This window comes from Vicugna pacos, chromosome 6 (genome assembly GCF_048564905.1).
Source record: "Vicugna pacos chromosome 6, VicPac4, whole genome shotgun sequence".
Classification (NCBI taxonomy): Eukaryota; Metazoa; Chordata; class Mammalia; order Artiodactyla; family Camelidae; genus Vicugna; species Vicugna pacos.
In genome coordinates this window covers 56,075,380-56,099,750 of record NC_132992.1, presented here as the reverse complement: position 1 = coordinate 56,099,750, position 24,371 = coordinate 56,075,380, and the positions used below count along the sequence as shown (strand labels likewise).

General features: G+C 44.0%; 1 protein-coding gene and 1 long non-coding RNA gene across 13 annotated transcripts in view; one reads left to right on the top strand and one right to left on the bottom strand.

The window, feature by feature from the left end:
- SAMD4A (sterile alpha motif domain containing 4A) overlaps positions 1 to 24,371 on the bottom strand; it is a 197,344-nt gene that overhangs the window by 81,668 nt on the left and 91,305 nt on the right. The window contains exon 1 of one of the 8 annotated variants that reach the window (XM_072963085.1): positions 9,706 to 9,994. The exons of 5 other annotated variants lie outside the window; for them this stretch is intronic. The gene's annotated coding sequence lies outside the window, so the exon portion shown is untranslated. Of the gene's footprint in view, positions 1 to 8,226; positions 8,329 to 9,705; positions 9,995 to 24,371 lie in introns of those variants that run through there. 2 more of the 8 variants (XM_072963086.1, XM_072963087.1) reach the window with 2 other exon arrangements.
- Positions 10,095 to 18,590, top strand: LOC116280973 (uncharacterized). 5 transcript variants are annotated; one of them, XR_012073958.1, is made up of 5 exons: positions 10,095 to 10,271; positions 10,562 to 10,718; positions 12,260 to 12,504; positions 13,543 to 13,740; positions 17,675 to 18,590. It is a non-coding gene; the product is annotated as an uncharacterized lncRNA (long non-coding RNA). The 5 variants fall into 5 exon arrangements; XR_004190387.2 differs by lacking the exon at positions 17,675 to 18,590 and having other exon boundaries at positions 10,562 to 10,685; positions 13,543 to 13,798; XR_012073960.1 differs by lacking the exon at positions 17,675 to 18,590 and having other exon boundaries at positions 10,562 to 10,685; positions 12,223 to 12,504; positions 13,543 to 13,798.

The window sequence follows — 24,371 nt, the reverse complement described above, 5'->3', positions numbered from 1 at the left end:
CAAATGGGACCTAATTAAACTTAAAAGCCTTTGCACAGCAAAGGAAACCATTGACAAAATGAAAAGACAATTTACTGACTAGGAGAAAATATTTGCAAGTGATATTACTTATAAGGGATCAATTTATAACATATATAAACAGCTCATATAATCAACATAAAAAACAAACAACTGGACTGAAAAATGAATAGACATTTTTCCAAAGAGGAAATGCATATGGCCAACAGGCACATGAAAAGATGCTCCACATGCAAATCAAAACCACAATGAGATATTACCTCACACCTGTCAGAAGGGCTACCATCAAAAGGAACACAAATAGAAAATTCTGGCAAGGATGTAGAGAAAAGGGAACCCTCATATACTGTTGGTGGGAATGTAAATTGGTGCAGCCACTGTGGAAAACAATATGGAGGTTTCTAAAAAAATTGAAAATGGAAATTCCATATGACCCAGCAATTCCACTCTTGGGTATATATCCAAAGCCCCCCACTAATTTGTAAAGATACATGCACCCTGATGTTCACAGCACATTATTTACAATTTCCAAGGTATGGAAGCAACCTAAGTGTCCATCAACAGATGAATACACACACACATAACTACTACTCAGCCATAAAAAAGAATGAAAGTTTGCCATTTGCAACAACATGGATGGACTTGGAGGGTATTATGCTAAGTGAAATAAGTCAGACAGAGAAAGACAAATACTGTATGATATATCACTTATATATCGAATCTAAAAAATACAACAAACAATTGAATATAACAAAAAAGAAGCAGACTCAGATATGGAGAACAAACTAGTGGTTACCAGTGGGGAAAGGAAAGGGCAGAGGGACAATACAGCGGTAGGAGATTAAGAGGTACAAATTACTATGCATAAAATAATCTCAAAAGATATATGGTACAACACAGGGAACATAGCCAATATTTCATACCTATAAATGGAGTATAACCTTTAAAAATTGTGAATCACTATATTGTATACTTGCAACTTACACAATACTATACATTAACTATACTTCAATAAAAAAAATTTTTTTTAAACCCAGGGTGTACTTTACCATTGACAGCACAGCTTGAACTAGCCACAGCTGAAATGCTCACAAGCTCTATGTGGCTGGTGGCTACTGAACCGTCTAACACAGGGCTACAGACATTCAGATGGGGAAGGCGGGTGGGAGGGCACAGATGACCTCAGCAGGTCCCTCCAAGCTCCCTGACTCTATATTTAGCTAATTGCCACCTGACACAAGACAACCCTTGTGCATTCCACTAGGAATACAGCCTTTCTTTTAAAGTGGCCCAGGAGAGGAAGAAAGCACCAATTCTAACTTCCTCATCAGTACATTTTCCGCAAACACCCAGCATGTTTTAATTCATAAGTATGCTCAGAATGAAGATGAAATCTATTCATGAAGCCCGAGGAACTAAAGAGGCGCTGGCAAGAACCTAAAGGGCCTGAGAGGAAGGCGAATCTATGTCTGACGCCAGCACGGATCCCATGGAACCAGTGTATATCCCGGAAAACATACACTTAAAAATAAAATTTGGGGACAACCTTTTATACAAATCCACAAGGCTGAGGAGCTCCCTCGCTTTTTACGAGGTTCCTTTCCTGTTCCTACCCTTTCTGCAAAAGGTCAGCCTAAAAGAAAAAAAAAATCAGGGACAAGAACAAAACGTAAATAGGACTCAGAGTGCAAACTAAACAAGTTCTATCTCCACGGAAGCACTCTCCACCAGGGATTGACCTGGGACCTGGGGGAGGAGCCAGCAAAGCCAAGAGGAAAGGAAAACCAGAGGCTGCTGGCCCCGGTCCCTTCCAGGCCTGAGATGGTCCTTTCTCTGTCCCCGGGACAGGGCTTGGAGGGTGTGCGGCTGTGGTGTGGCCAGGAAGACAGCTATGACTTTTGTTTACTGCCTGTGGGGTCATGCAAATAAGATGGCCTTCTGTGGGCTAACTAGACCTACTGGATCAAACTATTTCTGCTCCTGCTCCGGCTGCCATGCTGACAGTTAACAGCACTGAGTGTTTCTATATGCCGGGCACTCTTCTAAGCTCTGTGCCTGTAATTCTTCATTTAATCCTCACATGAAGCTTATGCGGTAGGTCCTCTTCCAAGCCTGACTTTATGGATGAGGACACAGAGGCACAAAGAGGTCAAGTAACTTGCCCCAGGTCCCCCTGGCTGGTGAGGTGGCGGAATAGGGGTATGCAAATTAGCATAAAGATACATGATGACTATCATTCCAGAAGAGCTTGGCTATGAGCTAAATACATTAACATCTGTATGTACGCAATATGTAATTTTATAATACATAAAAACATAATCATAGAATATAGTGTCTAATTACATATAAAATGTTTATATGAACATATATTTATAAGTATAATCATGCAGAAATATTAAGAGTACATGGGTCAGCAGAAGCGTTGGGTCAGCTACTGCAATATAGGAAAAAAAGAAGTTACAGAGGACAATGGCCTTTTGTGGTTTTAGAATACGAGCACAATGTCTTTGACAGTCCTCTCCAAAAGGTGGAGCCTAAACAACTCTCTAAGTTGCGTGCAGGCTGGAGCTGACGAGTCCCGTTTGTCAGAGCGTAGCAGCAGTGACAGTGTGTGGCTTCATGGACTGGTCACAACAGGCACTGCAGCTTGCACCGTGCTCTCCCTCGGGCCACTCGCTCTGGGGGAAGCCAGTGGCCATGTCGTGAGGACACTCAAGCAACCCAACAGGGAGGGAGGTCTTGAGAGTAAGGAACCCAGTCCTGCTGCCAACAGCAGCACCAACTCGGAAGCAGAATTCCCAGCTCCAGTAAAGCCTTCAGGTGACTGCACTCCAGAGAACATTTTGAGGGACTCAGTCATATTCCTGATGCACAGAAACTGTGTGATAATAACATGTTTATGGCTGTGTTGAGCTGCTACGTTTGGGGTAAAGATAATGGATGCACCTATTCAAGTGCCCCTGTAGGGAAAAGGAAGTTTTAGCCATTTGGCTTTGAGAGGTTCAGTCCTTCTAGCAAAGTCATACCCATTCTGACAGGGACTCGTGAAGCTAAGCTGTTGCCATTAAACATGCACCTCACCTAGCCTCCCTCGTCCTGACTATCCACTCACCAAACTACCTTTGGACTAGGATTTAGCTCTCCAGGCACCTTCAGGGAGAGAATGAATCAATCATACAGACAAGGCATTCCTAGGTTCTGTGATGATTTTTCAGGGCAACTTAATAAGTGGCTTCTGATTATGATTTGCCTTCCTGTGGAAGCCTGCCTGTGCTGATTACATGGACTCTGAGTACATCTGGTCCCCCTGGTGCCTTTGAGTGTGTGAGGTCCCTCCTTACAGCAAAGGAATAAGCCAACATTGTAGGGTCCACTTCCCTGCTTTCCAGTTAGTACTGAGTCACCCTCTCAGGGTGAGGGTCCCCAGGGCACTGACGACAGTGAGAATGTCCACCTTCAAACAGAAGCCAGGACCGACATGCAGGGACTTGGTACCTGAATGGCAGGTCCTGCCCAGCTGCCCACTGGCCTTCTTTGTGGCATCCACACCATCTACCAGAGACAAGGAGCCTTTACTGAGATGTGTAGTCAAAGAATTCTCCTTACTGGGGAAGATACAGGAATCCTCAAGATTTTCAATTAACTCTTCACTTCTATGAGGCAGTTTCTATTCTTAACCCCAATATCACTCTATTCAGTAGACAGTCTGGAAAACGGAAGTCCAAGAACAACAAGGCTCGATGATGTCAATCATCTCTATCACTTTCTCCGAATATTTTCTCTATTATTTCTCTGGATAAAGATCAGAGATAGAGTTTGCTGGATGTTTTATGTGGGTAAAAGCTAATGATTTACAATCTATCAACCAGTGATATAGAACTAGTAAAAAAATTCTTGAAAGAGCTACAGTTAAAGACCATGAGGATTATTAGGAAACTGTCCCAATGATTCTTGGAGTGACAAAGAATGGGTCTAAATACCAAGTCTGCTGTTACTACTACACAACGGTACGTCAGTGTTTAAGGGCTCCGGTTGTTAGTAAATTACCTTAAATTGCTATTTTATTATACCCTTGTTTTCAGTTTAATAACATTTACCATAAAAGGGTTTCTCACAAGTGTATTTAGGCAATTTACTCATGCGAGAAATGGCTGGAAATTAAATGCACACATACAAGAAGCCCTGGTTAAATAAATGTGCTAAAAGGCAGGAACACCAGTGGGTCTTAAATGGTCAATGGCTCCCTGGAAGAATTTGTATTACAAACTCAACCCTAGACACATCATGTAATAAAGGCTTCTAAATGCAATGCGTCTCTGCATGAATCAGGGTCGGACAGACAGTGGTAATACCACACACCATGCATTTGGTAGGGACGTGAGCTGAGAGGGCACCTAAAGAGTTAGGGGCGGGGGGAATGGCAAATACCAACAGGGCAAACGATGGGATTCTTGTGTTGGCACCTCCACTTGTCTATTGTCTTCCAACAGATCTATGTAGTAGACGCCACAGCCCATTATAAACTCTAGAGAGTTCTCTGAGAGGGCACGAGTGCTGGGCATTCATAGGCACCTGATTGTCCTCAAAGGGCAACAACCAGATACCCCTGGCCCCAACAGGCACCTACAATGACCCCTTACCACCCCCATACCCCACAATCTATTATCAACATAACAAGCAGAGTGATCTTTTTATACCAGAAGATAAGTTGTGTGATCCTCTCTGATCCAACATCCCAGTGGTTCCTCACCTCACTCTGAGTTAAGAGTCACAGAACGGAGTATGAGCCCCATCTTCTCTGCCTGGAATGCTTTTTCCTCAGACCCACATTTAGCCTCCCTCAGTTCTGTCTTGGTTCACATGTTACCTTCTTAGTGAGACCTTCTCTGCCTGCATTTTTAAACTGTCCACATCACCCCCTCTTGCCTGACACTCCCTTATCCACCCCCTCTGATTTATTGTTCTCCATAGAGTTATCATGCGACCTGCTGTGGACCACACTTAGCTTCTGTCTTTCTCTACTTGAACATAAGCTTCCTGAGGGTAGTGATGTTGTCTCCATGTTCCATTGTTTTATCATTTCCTTATTAATCACATTTTTTAGTGGCTATAAATTGTCCTCAAGCATTTTGTTTGATAGTGGTTTATTAGACTTTGGGATTTCTTACTCAAGATCTTAAGCATGTTCTAGAAATTTCCTTTAAACAAAGACTGATGGACTGGGTGACCTGCAAGCAAGAGTAGGTACCAACTGTCACCCTGAAACTGTTCATCCATCACCACTTTTGTGTTTGACTCTGTGGAATTCTGATTTACTTTTTACCTTTAATGTCAAATAAAAATAGGAACGTGTTAAAGAGGAAAATAAAATTATTAGTTCTATTTTCAAAAATTTTAAATGAATATACGTATATTCATGTATGACTGAAAAACTGTGCTGTATACTAGAAACTGACACAACACTGTAAACTGACTATAACTCAATAAAAAAAAAATTTTTTTTTAAACTACATCCCCTTCCTCAATATTCCATTTAGGATAGAAAATTTCCCCACATGCTAGAAAACAAGAGCATAATGGGTGCTTTTCCTGATTATAAGTGACACCAATTAAAGTAATCTTCATGATAAAGATTTGTTAGGCTGAGACAGCAGAATTAAATGCATTTAATATAACTCTTGCACAAACATCTGTTGAAGAAAGAGATGAAACTAATGCCCACAGGGTTGTGTGAAGACTATAGTATGTCCACATTTTTCTGGCCATAAGTGATTATGTCCTAATGAAACCTCACAGGAATGGGTCTCCTAAGAGTCATATAAATTAGAGATAAAGAAAATGTTACCTTACTCTTGACAAATGCAAGACAAATCCTTGCAAACCACATTCAGCTGGTGTTTTATACCCAAAACCCCTCCAAGGAAAGGCTATAAATGTTCCAAAAGCAGGAAGCTTTCCTACTCACTAATCTTCAGTGCCATTCTCACACTCCCAGACCACCACATACCACAAAATGACTCTCCCATCGTATTTCAAAAGAATGAATTCACAATCCTCACGAGGACCTCGCAGAGGAGAAAAACATGCTTTGCACCTCGATGCTTCAGTTCAGGCCTTGCTCCAGAAGCAGCACTGGAAACAGGAGCCTGAAAAGAGGCACACTGTGGTCCAGGGAGCCCAACTGCAGTCATATTCCTTCCTGGAGAACTTTAAGACCCAAATCCTTGGCATTGTCCAGATGGAGTCAACCAAGGAAGGTCTTGAGAGGAATATAAACAGGCCAAATCACAAAAGAATAGTCTGTGCTCAGTCCAACAGAACCAACTGAACAACCGCCACTGCACACAACAGGTTTATAAACCTCACAAGTCTGGGAAGGGCCAGAGTGAACAAGCCTCTCCTCTGACAACACGGAGCCTTACTATGTCTTCAAATGAGTCTGGACTATTAAGTCACTGCACTCTCTAAGATAATGAGGAAGCTGCTCGACCACTTGTAGACAAGATTTCCCATCCTGAGAGATGGGAACCCAAAGCGTGAGTGTGAACTTGAGAGCCTTGTGATGTGTGTAAATACTGTCACAAAGAATAGCACACACATAGTCCCAAAATATTCATGTTGGAAAAATTGATAGTGAAATGTACGTATTACTACTCAGTTAGGTAGGAAATCTGAAATATATGTACAATTTATTCAATGGAGAAGAAAATGGATAATTTTGTGAAGGGAGGATATTCAAATTCACGGTTGCAAATTAACTGTTAATATATTTGAAAAGCAGGGCCTAGTCAACCGCACAAGGACGGAGTTGGGGGACTAAACGTAGAACAGAGCCAGTCCTGCTCTCTCAACCTGATTACCCATAGCCCTGCAGAGGGAGTTAGAGGCACACCGCCCTTCCTGGATCTCTTGCGCTATCAGCCAACTCCAGGAATTTATGCAAAGGTAGGCAGAAAAGGCAGCTTATTTTCACCTCTTCCTTGTGCACCAAACTCATTTCAGGTTAGTAGGTCTGTTGAGGCAATCAGACAGAATGCGACTTCAGATTTTTGAGGAGGGGTGCTACTTTTTAATTTCTGAAGTCCTCTGGGGCAGTGGAGTAAGGAGAAAAGGAAGGCAGGGTGATGGTAAAGGATGAAATTCTCTAATTAGGAATGCAAATGGCTGAAGCCATCTCCCTCCTTCTGGGCATCCCACCGTGAAATTAAACAGACCCACAGGCCAGCGGCTGGACCAGAATCAGGAGGACTGACTGGACGAGGATGCCCTGCTTTGGGAGACTTAGTGGGAATGTTGAAGGGGGAGACAAGAGCTCAGAGTCCATACTGTCTGTGGACAAGGGCCTCTTGCTCATCCTTCCTGAGTCTCAAACATACCGTCTAGAATTCTAAACCAAAGGAAGACACAAAAATAGTGAGAGGATTTAGGCCACACTAGTCCAGAGCAGGGAGTGACAGCAACTGCCTACTTTGTTTTAGTCTAGCTTTACACCACCAACTTTGGAGGTGGATATATTTATTAATCCACTGGATATTTATCTTTGGTCCCTATCAATGTATATGGCCTGGTGCTAGGATCCCTCTTTTTCAATGGGGTGTGCAGGGTCAGAGAGAGCCATGGGAAAAGATTTCCACCCCATAGAAAGGCCTGCAATAAAAAGAATTTGGAAAGAATCAGACCAGAGGGGTAGAAAAATACTTTAAGAAGGTCTCCGTTTATAGAACCAATAGGCAACTCTGTATGGAGTAGAATCCATTGTTTAAAGTCACCCCAGAACCTCCAGCAGAACTCCAGCCAGCATCCAACACTGTATTTACTGAAAACACACAGAACTCAATCAGTTATGACTATACCAACGGAGACTCAACCTCTGGCTGTTTAAATCCTAAGAGGCTGTTATTTATCAGTAAATATTCTTTGCTGTAGGACTGTTTTGTGTACATCCAAACTCGCCCCCTCCAGCCCCCATCCTTACCTACAACATGAAGAGTCTACCTCCTTCCTTGACTCCTGTTGATCGACTCTGGCCCTCACTGCTTCTCTCTACCACACCGTCTAGCTCAATGACATACGATACTACTTCTCCTTTATTAGACCGTCAGCTCCTTGAGGGCAGGGACAGTGCCTCCTGCTTATGTGTCTCCTATTTGTTTGCCAAGGAGGGTGCTGAGCACACATACTTGCTGGACCAGACTGGACAAAAGATACCTGCACTTTTCTGTCACAGCTGATGACACAGATCTCTTCCTTCTCGGCTTCGTCTGTCTCTGGTCGTGGTGTTAAGTGTCCACAGCAGAATTCTGGACCAGGGCAGAATGGTGAAGGGACCCTGGGTCCTAGCAGAAGGGGAGGGTTGGTCTCTCTACAGGCGAATGCCTCCCAGCGTCGTCATATCAGCCCACTCCCGAGGCCCCCTCTGCTCTCTGCGAGCCCCTCCCCCTACTCCACCCCCAACACAGAGGTGGCAAAGCTGAGCCGCCTGGAGACTCAGACTCCAAGACGCAGGTTACAAGTACCTAAGGTAGGCTGGTTATCTAGGGGTTCCTTTCTGAGGTATTCACTTCCAAGAACTGTAGGAGTACCAGGTGCTCTAAGTAACTTGCAGGAAAGGAGAAGAAAGATAAGAAAGCATCGTGACTAGGAGCATAGACTCTAGCTGTACCGTTGGGTTTGAATCTCCAATTTCCACTTAGTTAGCTGTGTGACCTGGGCAACTCTGTACACTTGAGTTTTCTCATCTAGAAGATGAGACACCTTATAGGATTGTTGTGCCATTGGAATTATTTAATCTATATATATATAAGGCGTGGGGACCACTGTCTGGCCCACTGTGAATGCTCTGTAACTGTTACCAACAGTCCCCATTATCCGAGAGACTAAGATAATGCCCCCAGGGGACCCCCTCCTACAGGCTGGGAAAGGAAGAGGGGAGAGTAGGGGAGCCAAAAAGATCCAACACACTGGTTCTCCAAGTGGACCACACACCTGGGAACATGTGAGAAATGCAAATTCAGGATGCCTCCCTGGATCTACTGAATCAGAAACTCTGTGATTAAAAACGCCTTCAGGTGATTCGGATCCAGGCTTACATTTGAGAACCACTGGTTAAAGGAACCAAGGGAAAATCATGGCCTCTGTGATGAAGGTGGTTCCAATTTCCAGCTCTGGGATTGTTAGGAGGTCGAGGCTGGTGTGAAACCAGGTGGGAAAAATAATTTCTTACCAGGAGAAGGACTGAGAGAGGAATCAATTCAAAGGGCTGCAGGGACCTAGTTTTAAGGGGAAGTTGTTGGATTAAAAAAACAAACAAACAAAAAAACCCCAGCACGTAAGCAAGCAAAATGTCATAATATGTCTAGGACAGGGCTGACCTCTCAAGTTTCCCATTCATAGTCATCTAGGCACTTAAAAGGAGTGACAGAGCCTTCTGAAGCTAGACAAGGGAGCCACAATTTGGCCCATTTGGGTTTTAAGAGTGTTGTCAGAACAAGAAGTCTGACCAGGCCTGAGATGGCTCACAAATACAATGACGGTGAGAATTTCTGTTTTAAGGCATCATGACCAGTGACTCACATCCTTATAAACCACCCCTACATCTTGCCAGAGTTCTGTGTGGCTCCAAGGAGGAGGGTGGAGGGGGTCCACAGGAGACCCAGAGGAGCCTGGACCACAGAGCCAGAGCATTACCTCTAAACGGTTGCTCCGGAGAGCCGTTTGGTGAAGAAGTATCAACTCACAGGTCTGATGATGAACCACGAGACATGCAGCAACAGGAGCAAAATTCTCTTGGTTAGAGGACCATAATATTTTGCTGAGTTTGGGGGGAGGGCAGAGACGCTGTAAGGTTATATGGAGCTGAACACATTACAGTTGAACCAGATGTTAGGTGAAAAAGTTGTGAGTTGATGGAATTATCACATAAGGGATTGCTCCATCTCCTCCCTCTCCACGTGTCCTCCTCCTTTTCTCCCTGCCTCTGGTGTCCACCAGGCACAGATCAGCATTATTGAGTGTCCAGCTGGGTATTGTGATGTCAGAGGCATCACCCACAGTGGTTGAGGAAACTAGTAGCCCAGCCCTGTTTGGGGACACATGGCCTCGATTGGAGCTCTCGTGACACCATGTGACACCACTTTTGTTCCATCTACCTGAAAACATCTCACACCTCCTACATCTCCAGAAGCCCTCAGTGTACCCTCCCCAAACCAATATGGTGCTTCAGGGAAACCAAGGCACAGAGAAACTTGCTCAAGGTCAGGAAGCAATACCCTGGTACTGCCATGAACACTGCCAGAGCTTCCTGATCACTTGTCCACACCAGTCCAGGGGACCCGGCTGCCTTTTATAGAAAGTTTCCACACACCTTCTATTCCTAACCTCAATCACAAGCATCACCGGTCCACATGCTTCAGAAGCACCAGCAGACTCTGTGTCACAGCCTTAGTAACGTCCCCTTTTAGGACCATGAGCACCACTTGTTTGCACTGGACACTGAATTCTTGATACTCTTCTTGGACTGCTTTTTTGTTTTTATTTCCAACAGAGGTAACTAATCAGGGCTTTACAGATCAAGAAAGCCAACTATGGTTCACCAAGAAAAAGCAGCAGCTTACCATACGTGACTGTGCCCCAAGATGCCAAGAATGTCAAGAGTCTGCACTTTGGGGGTAGGAAGAATTCTTTGTTACTAATGGTCCAGGGTGAGTGCAGTACCTATCTTTTTTGTTTTTCTTTTGCAAGCTGACAGTAACATACTGAGAAAATGAAAGATAATCTAATAGAGATCACATATATGTATACGTACACATATATATGTATGTATTTAAAAATTTTTTTCTTATGGAAGTATAGTTGATTTACAATGTTAGTTTCAGGTATATAGCAAAGTGTTTCAGTTATACATATATATTATGTTTATGTATGTATTTTAGAAGTTTTCAGAATGTCTTGACCTTGAGATCTAAAATGGGTAGAGCCTTTGGGAAAAAAAGGAAGCAAGCCCCTCCGAATAAGACTTGCATGTGAAGCTGGAGAACAGATATGTAACCTTTAGCATATGGCTCGCTCCACCGTTCAGTGAACAGATTCCAGTCCCTAAATAAAGCCCCGGAAAGCACACATATTGGACGAACTAGCTCATTTATAAAAAACTGAGGGGCCAAGACAGGGAGTGCTCACTGGCCAATAAGATGACTTGGTTTCCCAACATGACAGAAATGCATTTCAACCATGTAGTAAATAAAATAAAACTTCATTGTCAAAGAACCCCAACTGTCCCCCATGTGATCTGCCTTTGAGGCCTCCTCATGTGACTGGCCTCCCAATTTAGAGCGTAACCAACTCCCAATGACCTGTAATAACACCATTCCCAAATTAGAGCTCTCAATTTGACTTGGCCTCAGTCCCTCCCTCAAAGCAAAATAAAGCATCCGTTTTCTTTTTTTCACATTCATAATACTCTCCTTTTCGAGTTGCCAACTCAAACCCTGCTCCAGTCAGATTGAGCCCTTCCTCTATTTTTTTTTCTGGTTAGCCAAAGAGCCTGATGGAAAAACACCAAGAGACAAAAACAAAAACAAAATCAGACAAAAATTCCAAGTAAGTGACATTCAGCTGGAAAAGCTATGATTCACATGCAAATAAAAATCTCCCTGAATTCACTGTTATATGACGCAAGCCCCTGGCTTCAACATAAAAAGGGCAGAATGAAATCACCCACAATTAAACTCACCCTGGAATACTGGAATTCTCTGGCTAGACTTCCCCAGTTAATGATAAGACCCCCCCCATAATGGAATGAAGCTAATTGTGTTGGATCCCAGGGTATCCCCAACTCAGCTGACATTCACAGCTGGGCATTCCCCAGTCCAGCATGGTCCACCTTCCCACAGCCCTGACCTGGGCTAGCCAGCCCACGTGGAGATGGGGCTCCAGCCTCTCAGTGGCAGCCCTCCTTTCCGGGCAGACACCGGGGATTGTGCTGAGAACCCTGGCCCTCGCCCCCACACCCCACCCCTAGATGCTAGTGTGCCAGAAAGCTTTCTTAGGAGCTCTGGGAAGTTCTCCCCAAGACTAAACGGAGCCTTTGTTTGAACTTCACAGCATCCTCAGCCTTTGATCTCAAGTCCAGGCCAGTGATAGTCCAGCAAGTCACCTCTCCTTACTGGTAGACAATTTACCATTTCACTTTCCCTTCTTCTCCAGGGGAAAGTTGGTCAGACACCACTTTCTTTTTCTCCAGATGGTTCCCTTATGATGCACACTCCATCTGCCCGAGAGTCACAGAATTCTGGAGACAGAAGGGCCCTCAGAGGTTCTCCAGCCCTTCCTTTACTAGTTGTGGCCTCTCATCACTGGATTCCTCCCTGCTGGTCACCTGGCCTGAGCCACTGCCTAGTCATGGGGAGTCCACTTCCACCATCAAAGACATCTGGGATTACTGAAGCCGCAGTCAGCCTCTCTGCAACTTCTTCCCATTCAGCAAAGGTGAGTTTTTCTGAAACTGCAAAGAATTAATCTACAGACACTTGTTCACCCATGATCAGAGCCGCATTATTCACAATAACCAAAAGCAACCCAAACGTCCATCAATAGTGAATGGCTAAACAAAATGTGGGAGTATACATACAACAGAATATCGTTCAGCCTTTAAAAGGAAGGAAATTCTGACACACACTGCAAAAGGGATAAATCTTGAAAACATTATGCTAAATGAAAGGAGCCTGATACGAAAGACAAATATTGTATGATTACACTTATATGAGGCACCCAGAATAGGCAAATTCATAGAGACAGTAGGCAGAATAGTGGTTACCAGGGGCTCAGGGGAGGAGGGGACATTATTGTTTAATGTGTAAAGAGTTTCTATTTGAGATGATGAAAAAGCTTTGGAAATGGAGAGTGGTGATGGTACTGCAACATTGTAAACATAATTAATGTAATAGAACTGCACACATAACAACTTTCAAAATGGCACATTTTATGTAATGTCTATTCTACTACAGTGAAAAAAATACAAAAAAATTAGATAAATTAACTTCCCCTTTCCCAAGATAGCCATGCCTCTAAATTTTCTTTTTCAGGCTAAAACCCCCCGTTCCTTCTAATAATCTTTAGATAATATGATTTCTAGACCCCACAGCTTCCTAGACACCTTCCTCTGGGCCCACTCAGTGTTTCTTTGGAAACCTGGTGCCCAGAAATGTACAGGAGACTGTGCTTGGCTACCAGCTCCCCCATGTCTCCCTCAGAGGCACCCAGCTCAGCTCCCAGTCAAAAGCCACATAGAATGGGCCCACTGACTGCCTGTTTTGGATGCCAGGGCAAAAAGGTCCAAGTTCAAAAGCCATGCCATATCCACCCCCCTACCCCCGTGGCTGCTTCCCCAAGCCCAGATCCATTTCCCAGACAGCTGTGGGCAGCTGAAGCTGAGAAGTGAAACCGGCAGAGGCAACTGGCTGGTGGGGTGTGGGGGGTGGGGTCGGGGGAAGCATCTCATCTAAGCACACTCGGGCCTTTCCACAGATTTCCCTCGATTCCCGTGGGTGTTTGGCAAACGGAAACGGAGCAGGCACGGGAGGCATCTCTCTCCAGGCACTCGGGGATGCCTCTTACCAGCCACCCACCAGCAGCCTGTAGCTGGCATCACGGGGCTCAGCCACCCAAGCTGGACTAGCCTTGCTGGGCGCCAAGCACTCGTCCCTCTCTGTCCATCTGGAAAAGGTTTGAAAGTTTGAAGCAGAAAAGGTCCCTTCTGCATTTTAAAGGATGTGGAAACTGAGTAGCCTGGGTGTTGGTCTGATTCCATGAGTGAGTAATCCATTTCCTGAAAGTAAACTGCTCACCCTTTGGAAGTGGACCAGGGATTTTGGGGTGCCATGTGAAGTGTCACTAACTGGGTAAATATTTACTGGCAGAAGCCACGGAACTTTTCTAGGAATGTCAGTTAATTTACTAAATGAATGACCCTTAAGGTGACAACCTAAAAAAAAGTTAACTTGTCTTTTAATGGGTGAGCATTTTATGCCTGGGATGGGGTATTAGGAGGGAGGGTGCTTCTCTGACTAGTTAGAATAACCACATATAAATTAAAACCAGGCCTGACTTTAGAATCTCTACCTTCTAACTTTTCTTGACTCCTGATTTTCTATTAAAATCTGAGCCGATGATTGGTTGACTTTGGAAAACTCTGTTCTCTATGCCAATAATTTGCCTGGAGTTTCAAATGACAGGATTTGAAAAATGCCTTCTCTGGGAGTCTACTGGCTTCGGGGATTCCATATATCTGCCACTTACTAAAAGACTGTGCCCTTCTGGATATACCTAGAGTCATGCCTCTCACTCTCCTGTGTGGAACAATTTAGACTCTCCTGTGTGGAACAATTTAGACTTCAATCAGGTGGCTTGAAAAAGCCTCTTGCACTGATGAATAAAAAGGTGATTTCTTTTTGGCTCAAATGATCACTTAAACAGTCTTTTCAAAAAGACTCCTGTGTCCCCTGCTTCATGAAACAGGCAATCTGCAGGAAGTAATCTAAATTTTCTGATTAAAACTATGCAGACAGATGAGTGTTTTTGGAGCTCCGCTGGGAAGAGGAAGAGTTTGTATGTGAGGCAGCCTCTGATGTAGGAATAAATCAGGCTGAGAAGTGATTCTCAGTGGAAGAATCATGGAAGTGATGAAGTTGACAGAGAAAGGTCATTCTGGATTCCCATCCTCATGCTCAGTCTCCCGCCAGCGCTCAGTCTCTCTCAGGACGAGCCCTTTTAGTAGAGTTTGGGAAACATATGTGACTGTGTTGAGCTCGGGCACCCCCTCCAAGCAGTTTTCCGAGACAGAAATGGAGGTTTCCCTGACTCTGCCCAAACGGAGTCGGGATATGTCCACTTGCGTCTGGTTTTAGGCCAACCGTACGGTATCCTAGAATCAGATGCCATCTACCTGCTGTTCCTTCCCTAACAGGGGTGCTCTGGGAAGGGGATGACTCTGTGACTCCAAGAGATGACAACCCTCCCTAGTGTGCTGGAGCCTGAGCCTGCAAAGGCCAGAGCCATCAGTACTCGCTTCTGTCCCTGGAGAACCAGGCAGGGTGCTCACTTGGGTATACAGCTTCCCCTGGGAAGGCCCATCTCTCACAGCACTGCACAGCGGCTGGCATGGAAGAAAACAATATGCTGGCTGCCAAGAACACAGGGTTGGTGGTCCACGTAGCCAGCAACGTTAAAAACAGTGTTTTCCTTGTTCATTCATTTCCTTCCTTTCCAATCTACGAGGGCCTATCTATGAGGTGGCATTGCTTAAACAGAAGTCACTGAATGCCTGAAAAACAGGGCTGGCCTATTCTGTTAGTAGAGTGGGAATTTGTTCTTAGTTGATTTCCTCTTATGCTTTCATTTGGCACATATAAATATTGTATTATCTTTGTATTTCTCTATTGTATTGTCTGTTTAATTTATCTTTTGAAGCATGAGGACATAGTCAGAGTGCAGATCCAGAGGAAGATGACTATGTGCTGAGAAACTCTATCATCAATACTTTTTGGAACAAAAGCAAATGCTTACAATATAAGTGATGATCAGTGAGCATTCATAACCACAGAATAACGAGGAGTTGGGAAATGTCAGAGAAATTCACAAGATGAGCCTTGAACGGGATGTGTGCTGGGAGGGGCACCTGTTGACAGTTAAGGATCCAGACACGGTATGTGTCCCTTGGTTACCCTTGGCACCTGCACTCAACAGCCTCTAGGAAACCACCTTATTCTATTTTCTCTGTGACTCTCTCCTGTACAGGTCTGGCCTGAGGAGATGGAGAGGTCACAGAGGAGAGCCACTGGAATGAAATAGGAGAGACAGGAGGCTGGCAGGGAACTAAGCCAGCCCCAGTTGCTTCTGCTGCTTGCTTTTCTTCTTTTTTAAAAAAAAATTTGGGTGTACTTTATTTATTTAATGGAAGTACTGGGGATTGAACCCAGGACCTCGTGCACATGCCAAGCACGTGCTCTACCACTGAGCTCTACCCTCCCTCTGTTTCTGCTGCCTTTTGAATCCCGGGAGTAAGTACAACATACAGATGATTCCCCCTATAAACGCATACCTCAAGATCCTTCCGTGCGTGCAGCAGACTGCCCACGACCTCGGACATTTACTATGGGGTGAGAACAGGGCTCCTGCTTTACCCAGGGACACCCCTGTAATGGAATCCCACCTCAGATGTGTCCATGATCTTCAGCCCTGCACTCGCTGTGAGGCAGTCTGAGGAACCAAGGGTCGGATCACGCCCGCTCTCCCCGAGACCTACACTGCTTCTGAAAGTGCAACGTCGCCTCACTCATAGATCTCTCTGTCATCTGAGCAGTGGTCTGTCACAACTCACTTTACCTGCTTGTGTTTTGGGAGATTTTCCCATTTCAGTGAAACAGAGAAACTGCTGAGCTGGCCTCCCTGAATACTTTTCACTTGGGGCCCCATCCAGAAGTGACTAAAAAGTTTTCCAAAATGAGCGGTGTCTCCCCACGTGTAATCCTGTATGCACACAGGATTACATCTATCTGCTCAGCCTCTGGTGTTGAACATCTTAACATCTATGGAATACTTTTTTTTTTAAGTTTGCCAACTCCCTTTCTAAATATCATTACACCTAATTTTCAAAACAAGCGTGACGGGGCAGGTGGTGAGGAAACAGGCTGGTGGAGGTGAAGTGACTGACGTGCCCCAGGTGCTCCACGCCTGCCCAAGCCCCGGGCCCTAGTCCGGCGTGGGTGCCCGCTGTCCTCTCGCTGGAAGGATGGTCTGCACGGCTTGGCCTCACCTGCCCACTGTCTTCTTACAGATGAAGCTAAACCTGGATGGCATTAGAAACTTAATAATAGTTTGAGAGCAAATCTTAGCAGTCTCCAAAGCAGTCGAGAATCAGATTCTGCAAGCAAATAAGACATCATTGCCTATTTCTTCTTCCTCTGGCTCTGCTGGCGGGTGTGAGTGAATTGAGTGTGCCGGGTGAGGGGAGTACAGCCTCCAGAACATACCATTATGATTATCTAACAATAACAACACTCTCACTGGCAGCGTCCACTGAAAAGATGAACAGCATGAGGTTTCTTTTACTCTACATGGCAACAAGCTTCTGAAGTTGAAAAAAAAAGTAAAAATATAAACTGCTTCATTAGGTCTCAGTGATGCTGGTTACTTTGAGTTTTCTTCCAACTTTAACAGTAGGAACCGAACAAGTTTCTGGATCTTGTCTCAACTAAGACGCTTTCCAATGTTCCAGAAAAGGATATTTAACAAATGGGGTTAAGTTAAGTAACTGAAGTTTAGTTAACCTTCTCTTAAACTAGCCCTAAAGAAAAGTACTCATACACCAAAAAGGCCTCTATATCCACATTACAACCCTAAACATGATCTTTGCTCACAGTCCAGAGACACACACCCTCCAAGTCTCTCACTCACAGACCTGAAAACTACACCATGTTGGCAAAAAGCAACTTCACAGCAGATGCATTACAAAGTGAGCAGTGATATATTCAGGCCCAATTTGCCATGCATTGTCTTATTAAGTTTTATTTTCTGATAAGTAATCTTTTTTTTCAAACAGAAAAGCTGGCAGTTGTATTAAGACCGTTGCATTTTCACTTACACATTTCTTTTTCTACAGCTCCATGAAGACTAGGAAAATATTTCTGTTATTATAAAGAACTACACAGTGACGTCAGATGTGCTTGTGAGATTTCCCACCAAACAACATGGGAATGAATGATGGCAAAGGACTGAGGAATAATACATACATAAGGGATGGAGCCCCAGTGGGACTGGGAACACACACACACACACTCCATCTTCTCCAGACGCGCACACACCTGCTCCACCAACTTGGCCTCCAAATCCTCCAGGTCATTATTCCAACTTGTCCTCTCTACCTCGGGTCCCAGACAAGATCCCCTCGTCAAATCTTGAAGATTATCCAACAGAAAGAAGTACTTTCCTTCTCACATTCTGAGAGATGGGTGGATCTGATAAGGACAAGCAGATGGAAGGGTTACCGTGGAGAAACTAGCAATAGAAAATGGTTTGGTTTGGAGCTGTCTCCCAACTGCAGACAGGAGCTCAGGGATATAGCCCTAGGTTCTAAGTCCGAGAATGGAATCTCTTGTGCCTTAATTTCCTCATAAGAAAAGCAAATAAATCCTTCTATCACCAGCCACTTCCAAAGAATGACATGGAGAACAGTGATTTGTGCATCTAAAAGCTCAGTACAAAGGGTAATGATAAGGCCTTCACTCTGAATGTCCTTGTCTAAAGATCTGTACTTCTATGGACTAAAGGCTTCACTCATGTGCAGGCCTCAGGGTGTCCTCTGAAATCCAGTCTGAAATCCTGCATCATCTGGAAAGGGAAGAAAATTTAAATGTTCTTGGTTGCAAATTGATATTTTTAGCACTCTTAGAAAAGATTAGACTGTTTTTCATGTAATTCATTTCTCATAATATTAGCACTTGTGTTTCAAGAGCACGTAGCAGGGAGCTATTGTTGGAGAAGACAAGATTAGAATAAAATGGCTGAGTTTTAAGATATATTGCTCATTCTTTTATTTTGCTGAAAATATCTTCTCAATATCTACTTTCCATTTAGCAGCTATCCCCCCCCCAATATATATATATATTCCTGGTCCAATGGACTGTAGACATACAAGAATCGCCAGAAAACAACTTTAAATGTTTGACCTTCAGTCCCAATCTCCAAAAATGACGGGAAACTGGCACGTTTGTGAGTTTCCGCAAATTTCTACCAGTCTGTCAGATACAAAATTCAAACCCGTGTCAAGAAAAACATAAGTGTTGGAATATCTGTCTTCCTTGTTTCCTCTGCTTCTTCCTGCTGCCTCCTTCTTGTCTCTTTTACTACTTTTAAATGTTACGTAGCACAAAGAAAGGGGAATAGCACTTGAAAAAGGTTTGGGGCAGGTTTGGGCAAGCATAATGCAAAATACAAGATTGGGATTATCCAGGGTTCCAATACTCCATGCTTTCCCAAGAGACTGATACACGTATACATATGTAAAAAAAGGTGTGTGTGTATATATATGTATATATACGCTGCATGCACACACACAAATTATAGGTAGGTAGAGAGAGAGAGCGAGATTGAATGAATGAATAAGATTTGGCTGCAGGTCATTAGAGACTATTTAAAAAGCATTCAGATACTAGTATAAACCCCAGGAGACTAATTCAGTAGACAAAAATGCCCTTTTAACCAAACAACTCAAACATAGGAGAGAATTTCCTCCTTTCACCAAAGCCAAATATTTTACTGCACTTTAAAAGACTAATTAAAACAATACTGTGGTATTCAGACACGCGTGGGTTATGGAGAGGAATCTTCACTTCATAAGCAGACGCCGAATCTACGGTGAGAGTCATGCAGGAGTCGCAGGGACTTGTTTCATTAATATTCACATATCCACTTGGGAAGGAACCGTAGCTTGGAACTATGATTTCCATTACAAAGCCCTGAAATGCCGGGAATGAGTCATGCCTTGCGCCTGGGCATTGCACTGATTTTCTCCATTAACCAGGCGCACAAACTGACAACTTCCAGGAGAAAAGCTGAATGAGTCAGTTTTAGAAATAAACCACATCGGAATACTATGCGTGGAGGAGGTCGGGTAATGGGAACTGAGTTTGGGTTTTTTTTTGGTTCTGGTTTGTTCTCTTTAAATAGAAGCATTCATATAATGTATTTCTCCGAAGATAGCCAAAAGCATAGATCCACCCAATTATAAGGATTCTAACACCATAACCCAATTGGTTGCCCAAACACTACATCATGTGGTAAAACTGCTAGGATCAATAATAGCTTTTCAAGGACAATTCCACAGCCCTTTAAAACACAGTGTATAACCTTTGGACTGCTTCCAAACATCTTCCCTTGTCCTTTTTCCTTTTTATTTATTTAAAAAAATTTATTGAAATAGAGTCAGTTTACAATATTGTGTCAATTTCTGGTGTATAGTGTAATGTTTCAGTCATACGTATACATACATATATTCATTTTCATATTTTCTCGTTATAGTTTACTATAAGGTATTGAATATAGTTCCTTGTGCTGTACAGTATAAACTTGTTAATCTATTTTATATATAGTACTTAGTATCTGCAAATCTTGAACTTCCAATTTATCCCTCCCCATCCCCTTTCCCCTCCTGATAACCATTAGTTTGTTTTCTATGTCTGTGAGTCTGACTTCCTTCTACAGGTGTCATCCACTAGCTGACTTTCACAGAGAAATGGGAAGTCGTTAGAAGGTAGCAAGTTAGATAACAAAGTGGACAGAACTCGGGCAGGGCATGAGCAGTGTTTCAGCAGGTACAAACGAACCTCTGGCTTCAGTGGGAAGCAAAGTGCATGATGCAAGGCTCTGGACCATGGGGACCTCTGTGCATCCTGGCTTGCTCCCCCTTGCCATTCTAGCTGTGGAGACTGCAGTCCAGATCTCCTCAGATCTCCTCTTTCTTGAGAAGAGCTTCCTATGTTTAAGAGATAAAGGCCGACCTGACTACCTGGCCACCTATTAAGACAATTTTTAGTTGAGCACATTTTGGGAAGCCCTGCAAGGTGGAAATACTGAAAGTACAAAAAGTAGCACTGGCTAACATCTTTTCAGAATTTCTAATCTTAAGTTTGAACCTGGACCATAATATAATTTGGAAACTGAGAGGAATCATGATAAATGGAGAAATCCATATACTCCAAAAGCGCTTGTAAAGCCAAACTGTGTAGTGATTCAGCCAGGGTGATTACAAGGAGCCAGCCTATCTCTTTTCTAATAAGGACCTGCTGTGGGCTCCTCCGTCCAGAATTATACTCAGTTGTTCTACATCTTTCCTAGGGCTGGCTTTTTCTTTTTTTGGATTTGGCCTCCAATGTTTAGGCACGAGTCAGTACACACAGATGAATAGATGAGCTGAGCTAATTTAAGGGAGCCCTTCCATGGAAGGATTCTTTTTTAGCCCTCTATATTTAGGTTAAGGCTCTGCCTGCACAAAACATTAACTGAAGGGCTGACTTTTCTAAATCGTGCAAGTGAGGAATCTCTTTTATGGGATCTTCTTCCTAACAGGCTACTTGCTTGTTCCCTGGGCTCTGATGTCCCCATAACCCCAGAGCCTTAAAACTGGCCAATTAAGGTGACCTCACTTATATTACAGGGTGGCTCTAACCTCGCATTCACAAATGCAGTGAGCACATGCTATGCTGGGGATCCAGGCTGGTAAATATTTCAACCAAACAAAACTTGATAAAACTTAATTTGATATGACAACTCGATTGAATTGCTACCAGAAGCCATCATTTTGATTAAATCACAGAGTTCCTAAGTCTTACATTTAGTAACCAACTCAAGACCTTGAACCTCTCCCCTGCTGGAAGGTGAATTCTTATGTTCTTACCCTGTTGCTTAATCAGACCTAATGAGTGGCTAAGGAATGAGTTTAAGGTTTAGCCCTCAAGCAAAAATTGCAGAAAGATCCCGTGACTTCCTGGGTATAAAATAAGCTGCTCTCCATGTTATGGGGTTCTCTGTCATTCTTTTAAAATCTCGCCAGTCCCACTGCTTTGGGTGTCATTTGAGGCATGGCTACATTGATGCTAAGGGATATACCACATTGTCACAATGACAATGTGTCAATGGATTTTCTTCTCATGTTTTTGACATTTCAAGACATCTGCAGAAAGGGAGACTCCATCTGTGTCCTCCTGCTGGCAGAGACTAAACACCTATGTGGTAGAAACCAAGCCAGGACCCGTTCAGTGTCAGAATGGGCCTTTGGAGAACAGAATCAATTATCCATTATCTTCTCTTTTGTTTCTCAAATTCTCGGGCATGCTGGAAAGGTCATTTTAAGCAAGCTGCCGTTGTGATTCTTACTTTTTAAGAGAATTTATATCCAAAAAGAAACTTAGAACAGCTGCAAAACTCTTGCCTTTCTCTCCCTGAAGATAGAATAAACTGACTTGGCAGCATCATTGCTGCCACTGAATATATTAACTTCTTAAAGGAGACAAACCTCTTGCCAGGTTCTCACCCATTCTGCAGGGACACAGGCTTCCTTTGCACAACCTCTTCTTCCCATTGAAAAGAATGAGAACGCCCTGCCTTAATGTTTTGGCATGTCTTTTCGGATGCAAGACGGACGTTAAAATAGATTTAGGCCCCAGCGGGGAGAAGTAAATGAATTTTTTTCACATCCCTCTCTCCCTTAATTGCATGTGGCGCGAGCGTGGCTTTTCAAGACTCAGAGACGAGACTGCACACTCAGATAGAAGCATGGGAGACTTCAGAAACCAGGGAAGAGTGGCCCCCAGAGTTAAGGTCTGAAAAAGAAACCAATCCAGATTCATGGGCTGAGGTTTGAAGTTGAAGAGTAATGGCTGTGACTGTTTACACAGACAGAAGACAGTTATTTAAGGGTGAAATCTGATCTACCTGTAGCTCAGCCAAAATGATGATCTGAGAAAAGTGTTATGCTATTTCTTCTCAGACTCAGCTGCTGAAGGGCCCGGCGGAGCGGCAGGCCTGCCGGGCTGGGGGCCGCTGCTTCCTCCCAAGGGCTGTAAAGCCACTCACCCTCCTCACCCAACCCCAGGGGCCCAGGGCCCCCCTGCAGAGCTTCCCCTCAATGATGCCTGGGCATCCTGACAGCAGGTGGGGATTCAGTGGACTTCCAGAATGTTCCTTCTAAGCGGGCTGAGAGGGTAAATGAAAACAGTCCAAACTTCAAGTGCTAAATGCAACAGGCAGCCTTTCAAGGGCTAAGAGCAACAGATCGCCTGCTTTGCTGACACCGTCACAAAACCCCTGGTCAAGAACAAGAAAGCGGTTATTTTTTCACTGATCCTGAGAGCTATTCCCTGTATTGCTTTCTAATTTTGGAAGCACCAAATAAGGACGATTTTTGGTTCAAGGTGGGGGCTGGAATGTTTATATGACCTCACTCTTTCTTACATAATGTATTAATCAGGCCCTTTAGGCCTGAGTTTGAAGGAGACAAATTCTCCCTCTGGACATGTGTCACTCGCCCTGAAGTTGATGTGACTTGGCTGTCAGACAGCTGGGGGCAAACTTCACTCTTCAGCAAGGATGTGATGGATAAGAAATGGTTTCCAAGATTGGAATATGATGCTCTGATAAACAGCCACAGGAGAAGTATGGAAAAAATGACTCTAAAGCCCACACCAGCAAACACGTCCCATCATTTCTGAGCCTACGCATCTACCTTTCTAGCTTGCAAGGGAACCTTTGCGCAAGGGCCTCAGGCACCCACTCTGGAAATCACCCAAGATCCCTTCAGGTGTGCCTCCACTGCAGACAGAATGCAGACTGGGCCAGAAGATCTCTCTTCCAACTGTTAATGCGGTGATATTTCACTCTCAGTCACTTCGTGGGAAGATGCATAGCGGGCTTCAGAGCCACAAATTACTTTATAGTTGCACTTTATCATTTCATTGTTCCCATGTTACAGACAGACTTCTTTGGTAATTGATCTTGATTTGGTGCACATAGAGATTTATTGTGTGCTACCTTGTTCCAAGAAGAATTTCACACGACTTACAAGTGGTCTTAGTAACTGCTCCTATGTCCCCATAACACTTGAAAAGCGATACAGTCAGCCCTCCTATCCGTGGGTCCTGCATCCTTGGGCTGAACCCATGGTTGCAGAACCCTGGACAGGAAGGCTAACTGCATTATCCTCTTGTAACTTAGATGAGTTCTTACAAATTGAACGTAGCCTTTACACAGCTAAAGTTGAAAGCAAATCAAATGTAAGGCATTCCAACCCTCCAATTTTTTACTTAAAAACAAATCCCAAGATGACGGGCATCCTCTCAGGGGCTCTGTGACTTTGTGCAGCCCTTTCTGAAGTCCTACTGGTCCAGCTATGAGTGCGCAGAGGAAGGGGCAGACAGCAACAGATCCCACGCCCTCACAAAGCACGACATCTACTGATGCCTGAAAGCAAAGTCTCCTGTGATGGGTTTTGATCATCCCCACCTCCCCGACACCCTAGCACAGAGAGTAAAGATGACTGCACACATCCCAGAGCTCAGATGAAATTAAAAAAAAAAAAAGAAAGAGAAACAGCCGACCGTGCCCTTAAGAAAAAAAAATCTGTAATCTGAAAGGGAAGCAGTAGACAGGGGTACCGCAGGACATTTCCTGCCTGTCACCCCATGCCTCCGCACCTCCCATCTCTTTGTCCTGAAGTTTGACTTCCTGCTGGGGCTCTGCTGCACATCTTCCCTGAGGTGTTGGTTCAGGCCTACGTGTTGAGCCCTGATAATCCAAGCTTCCAC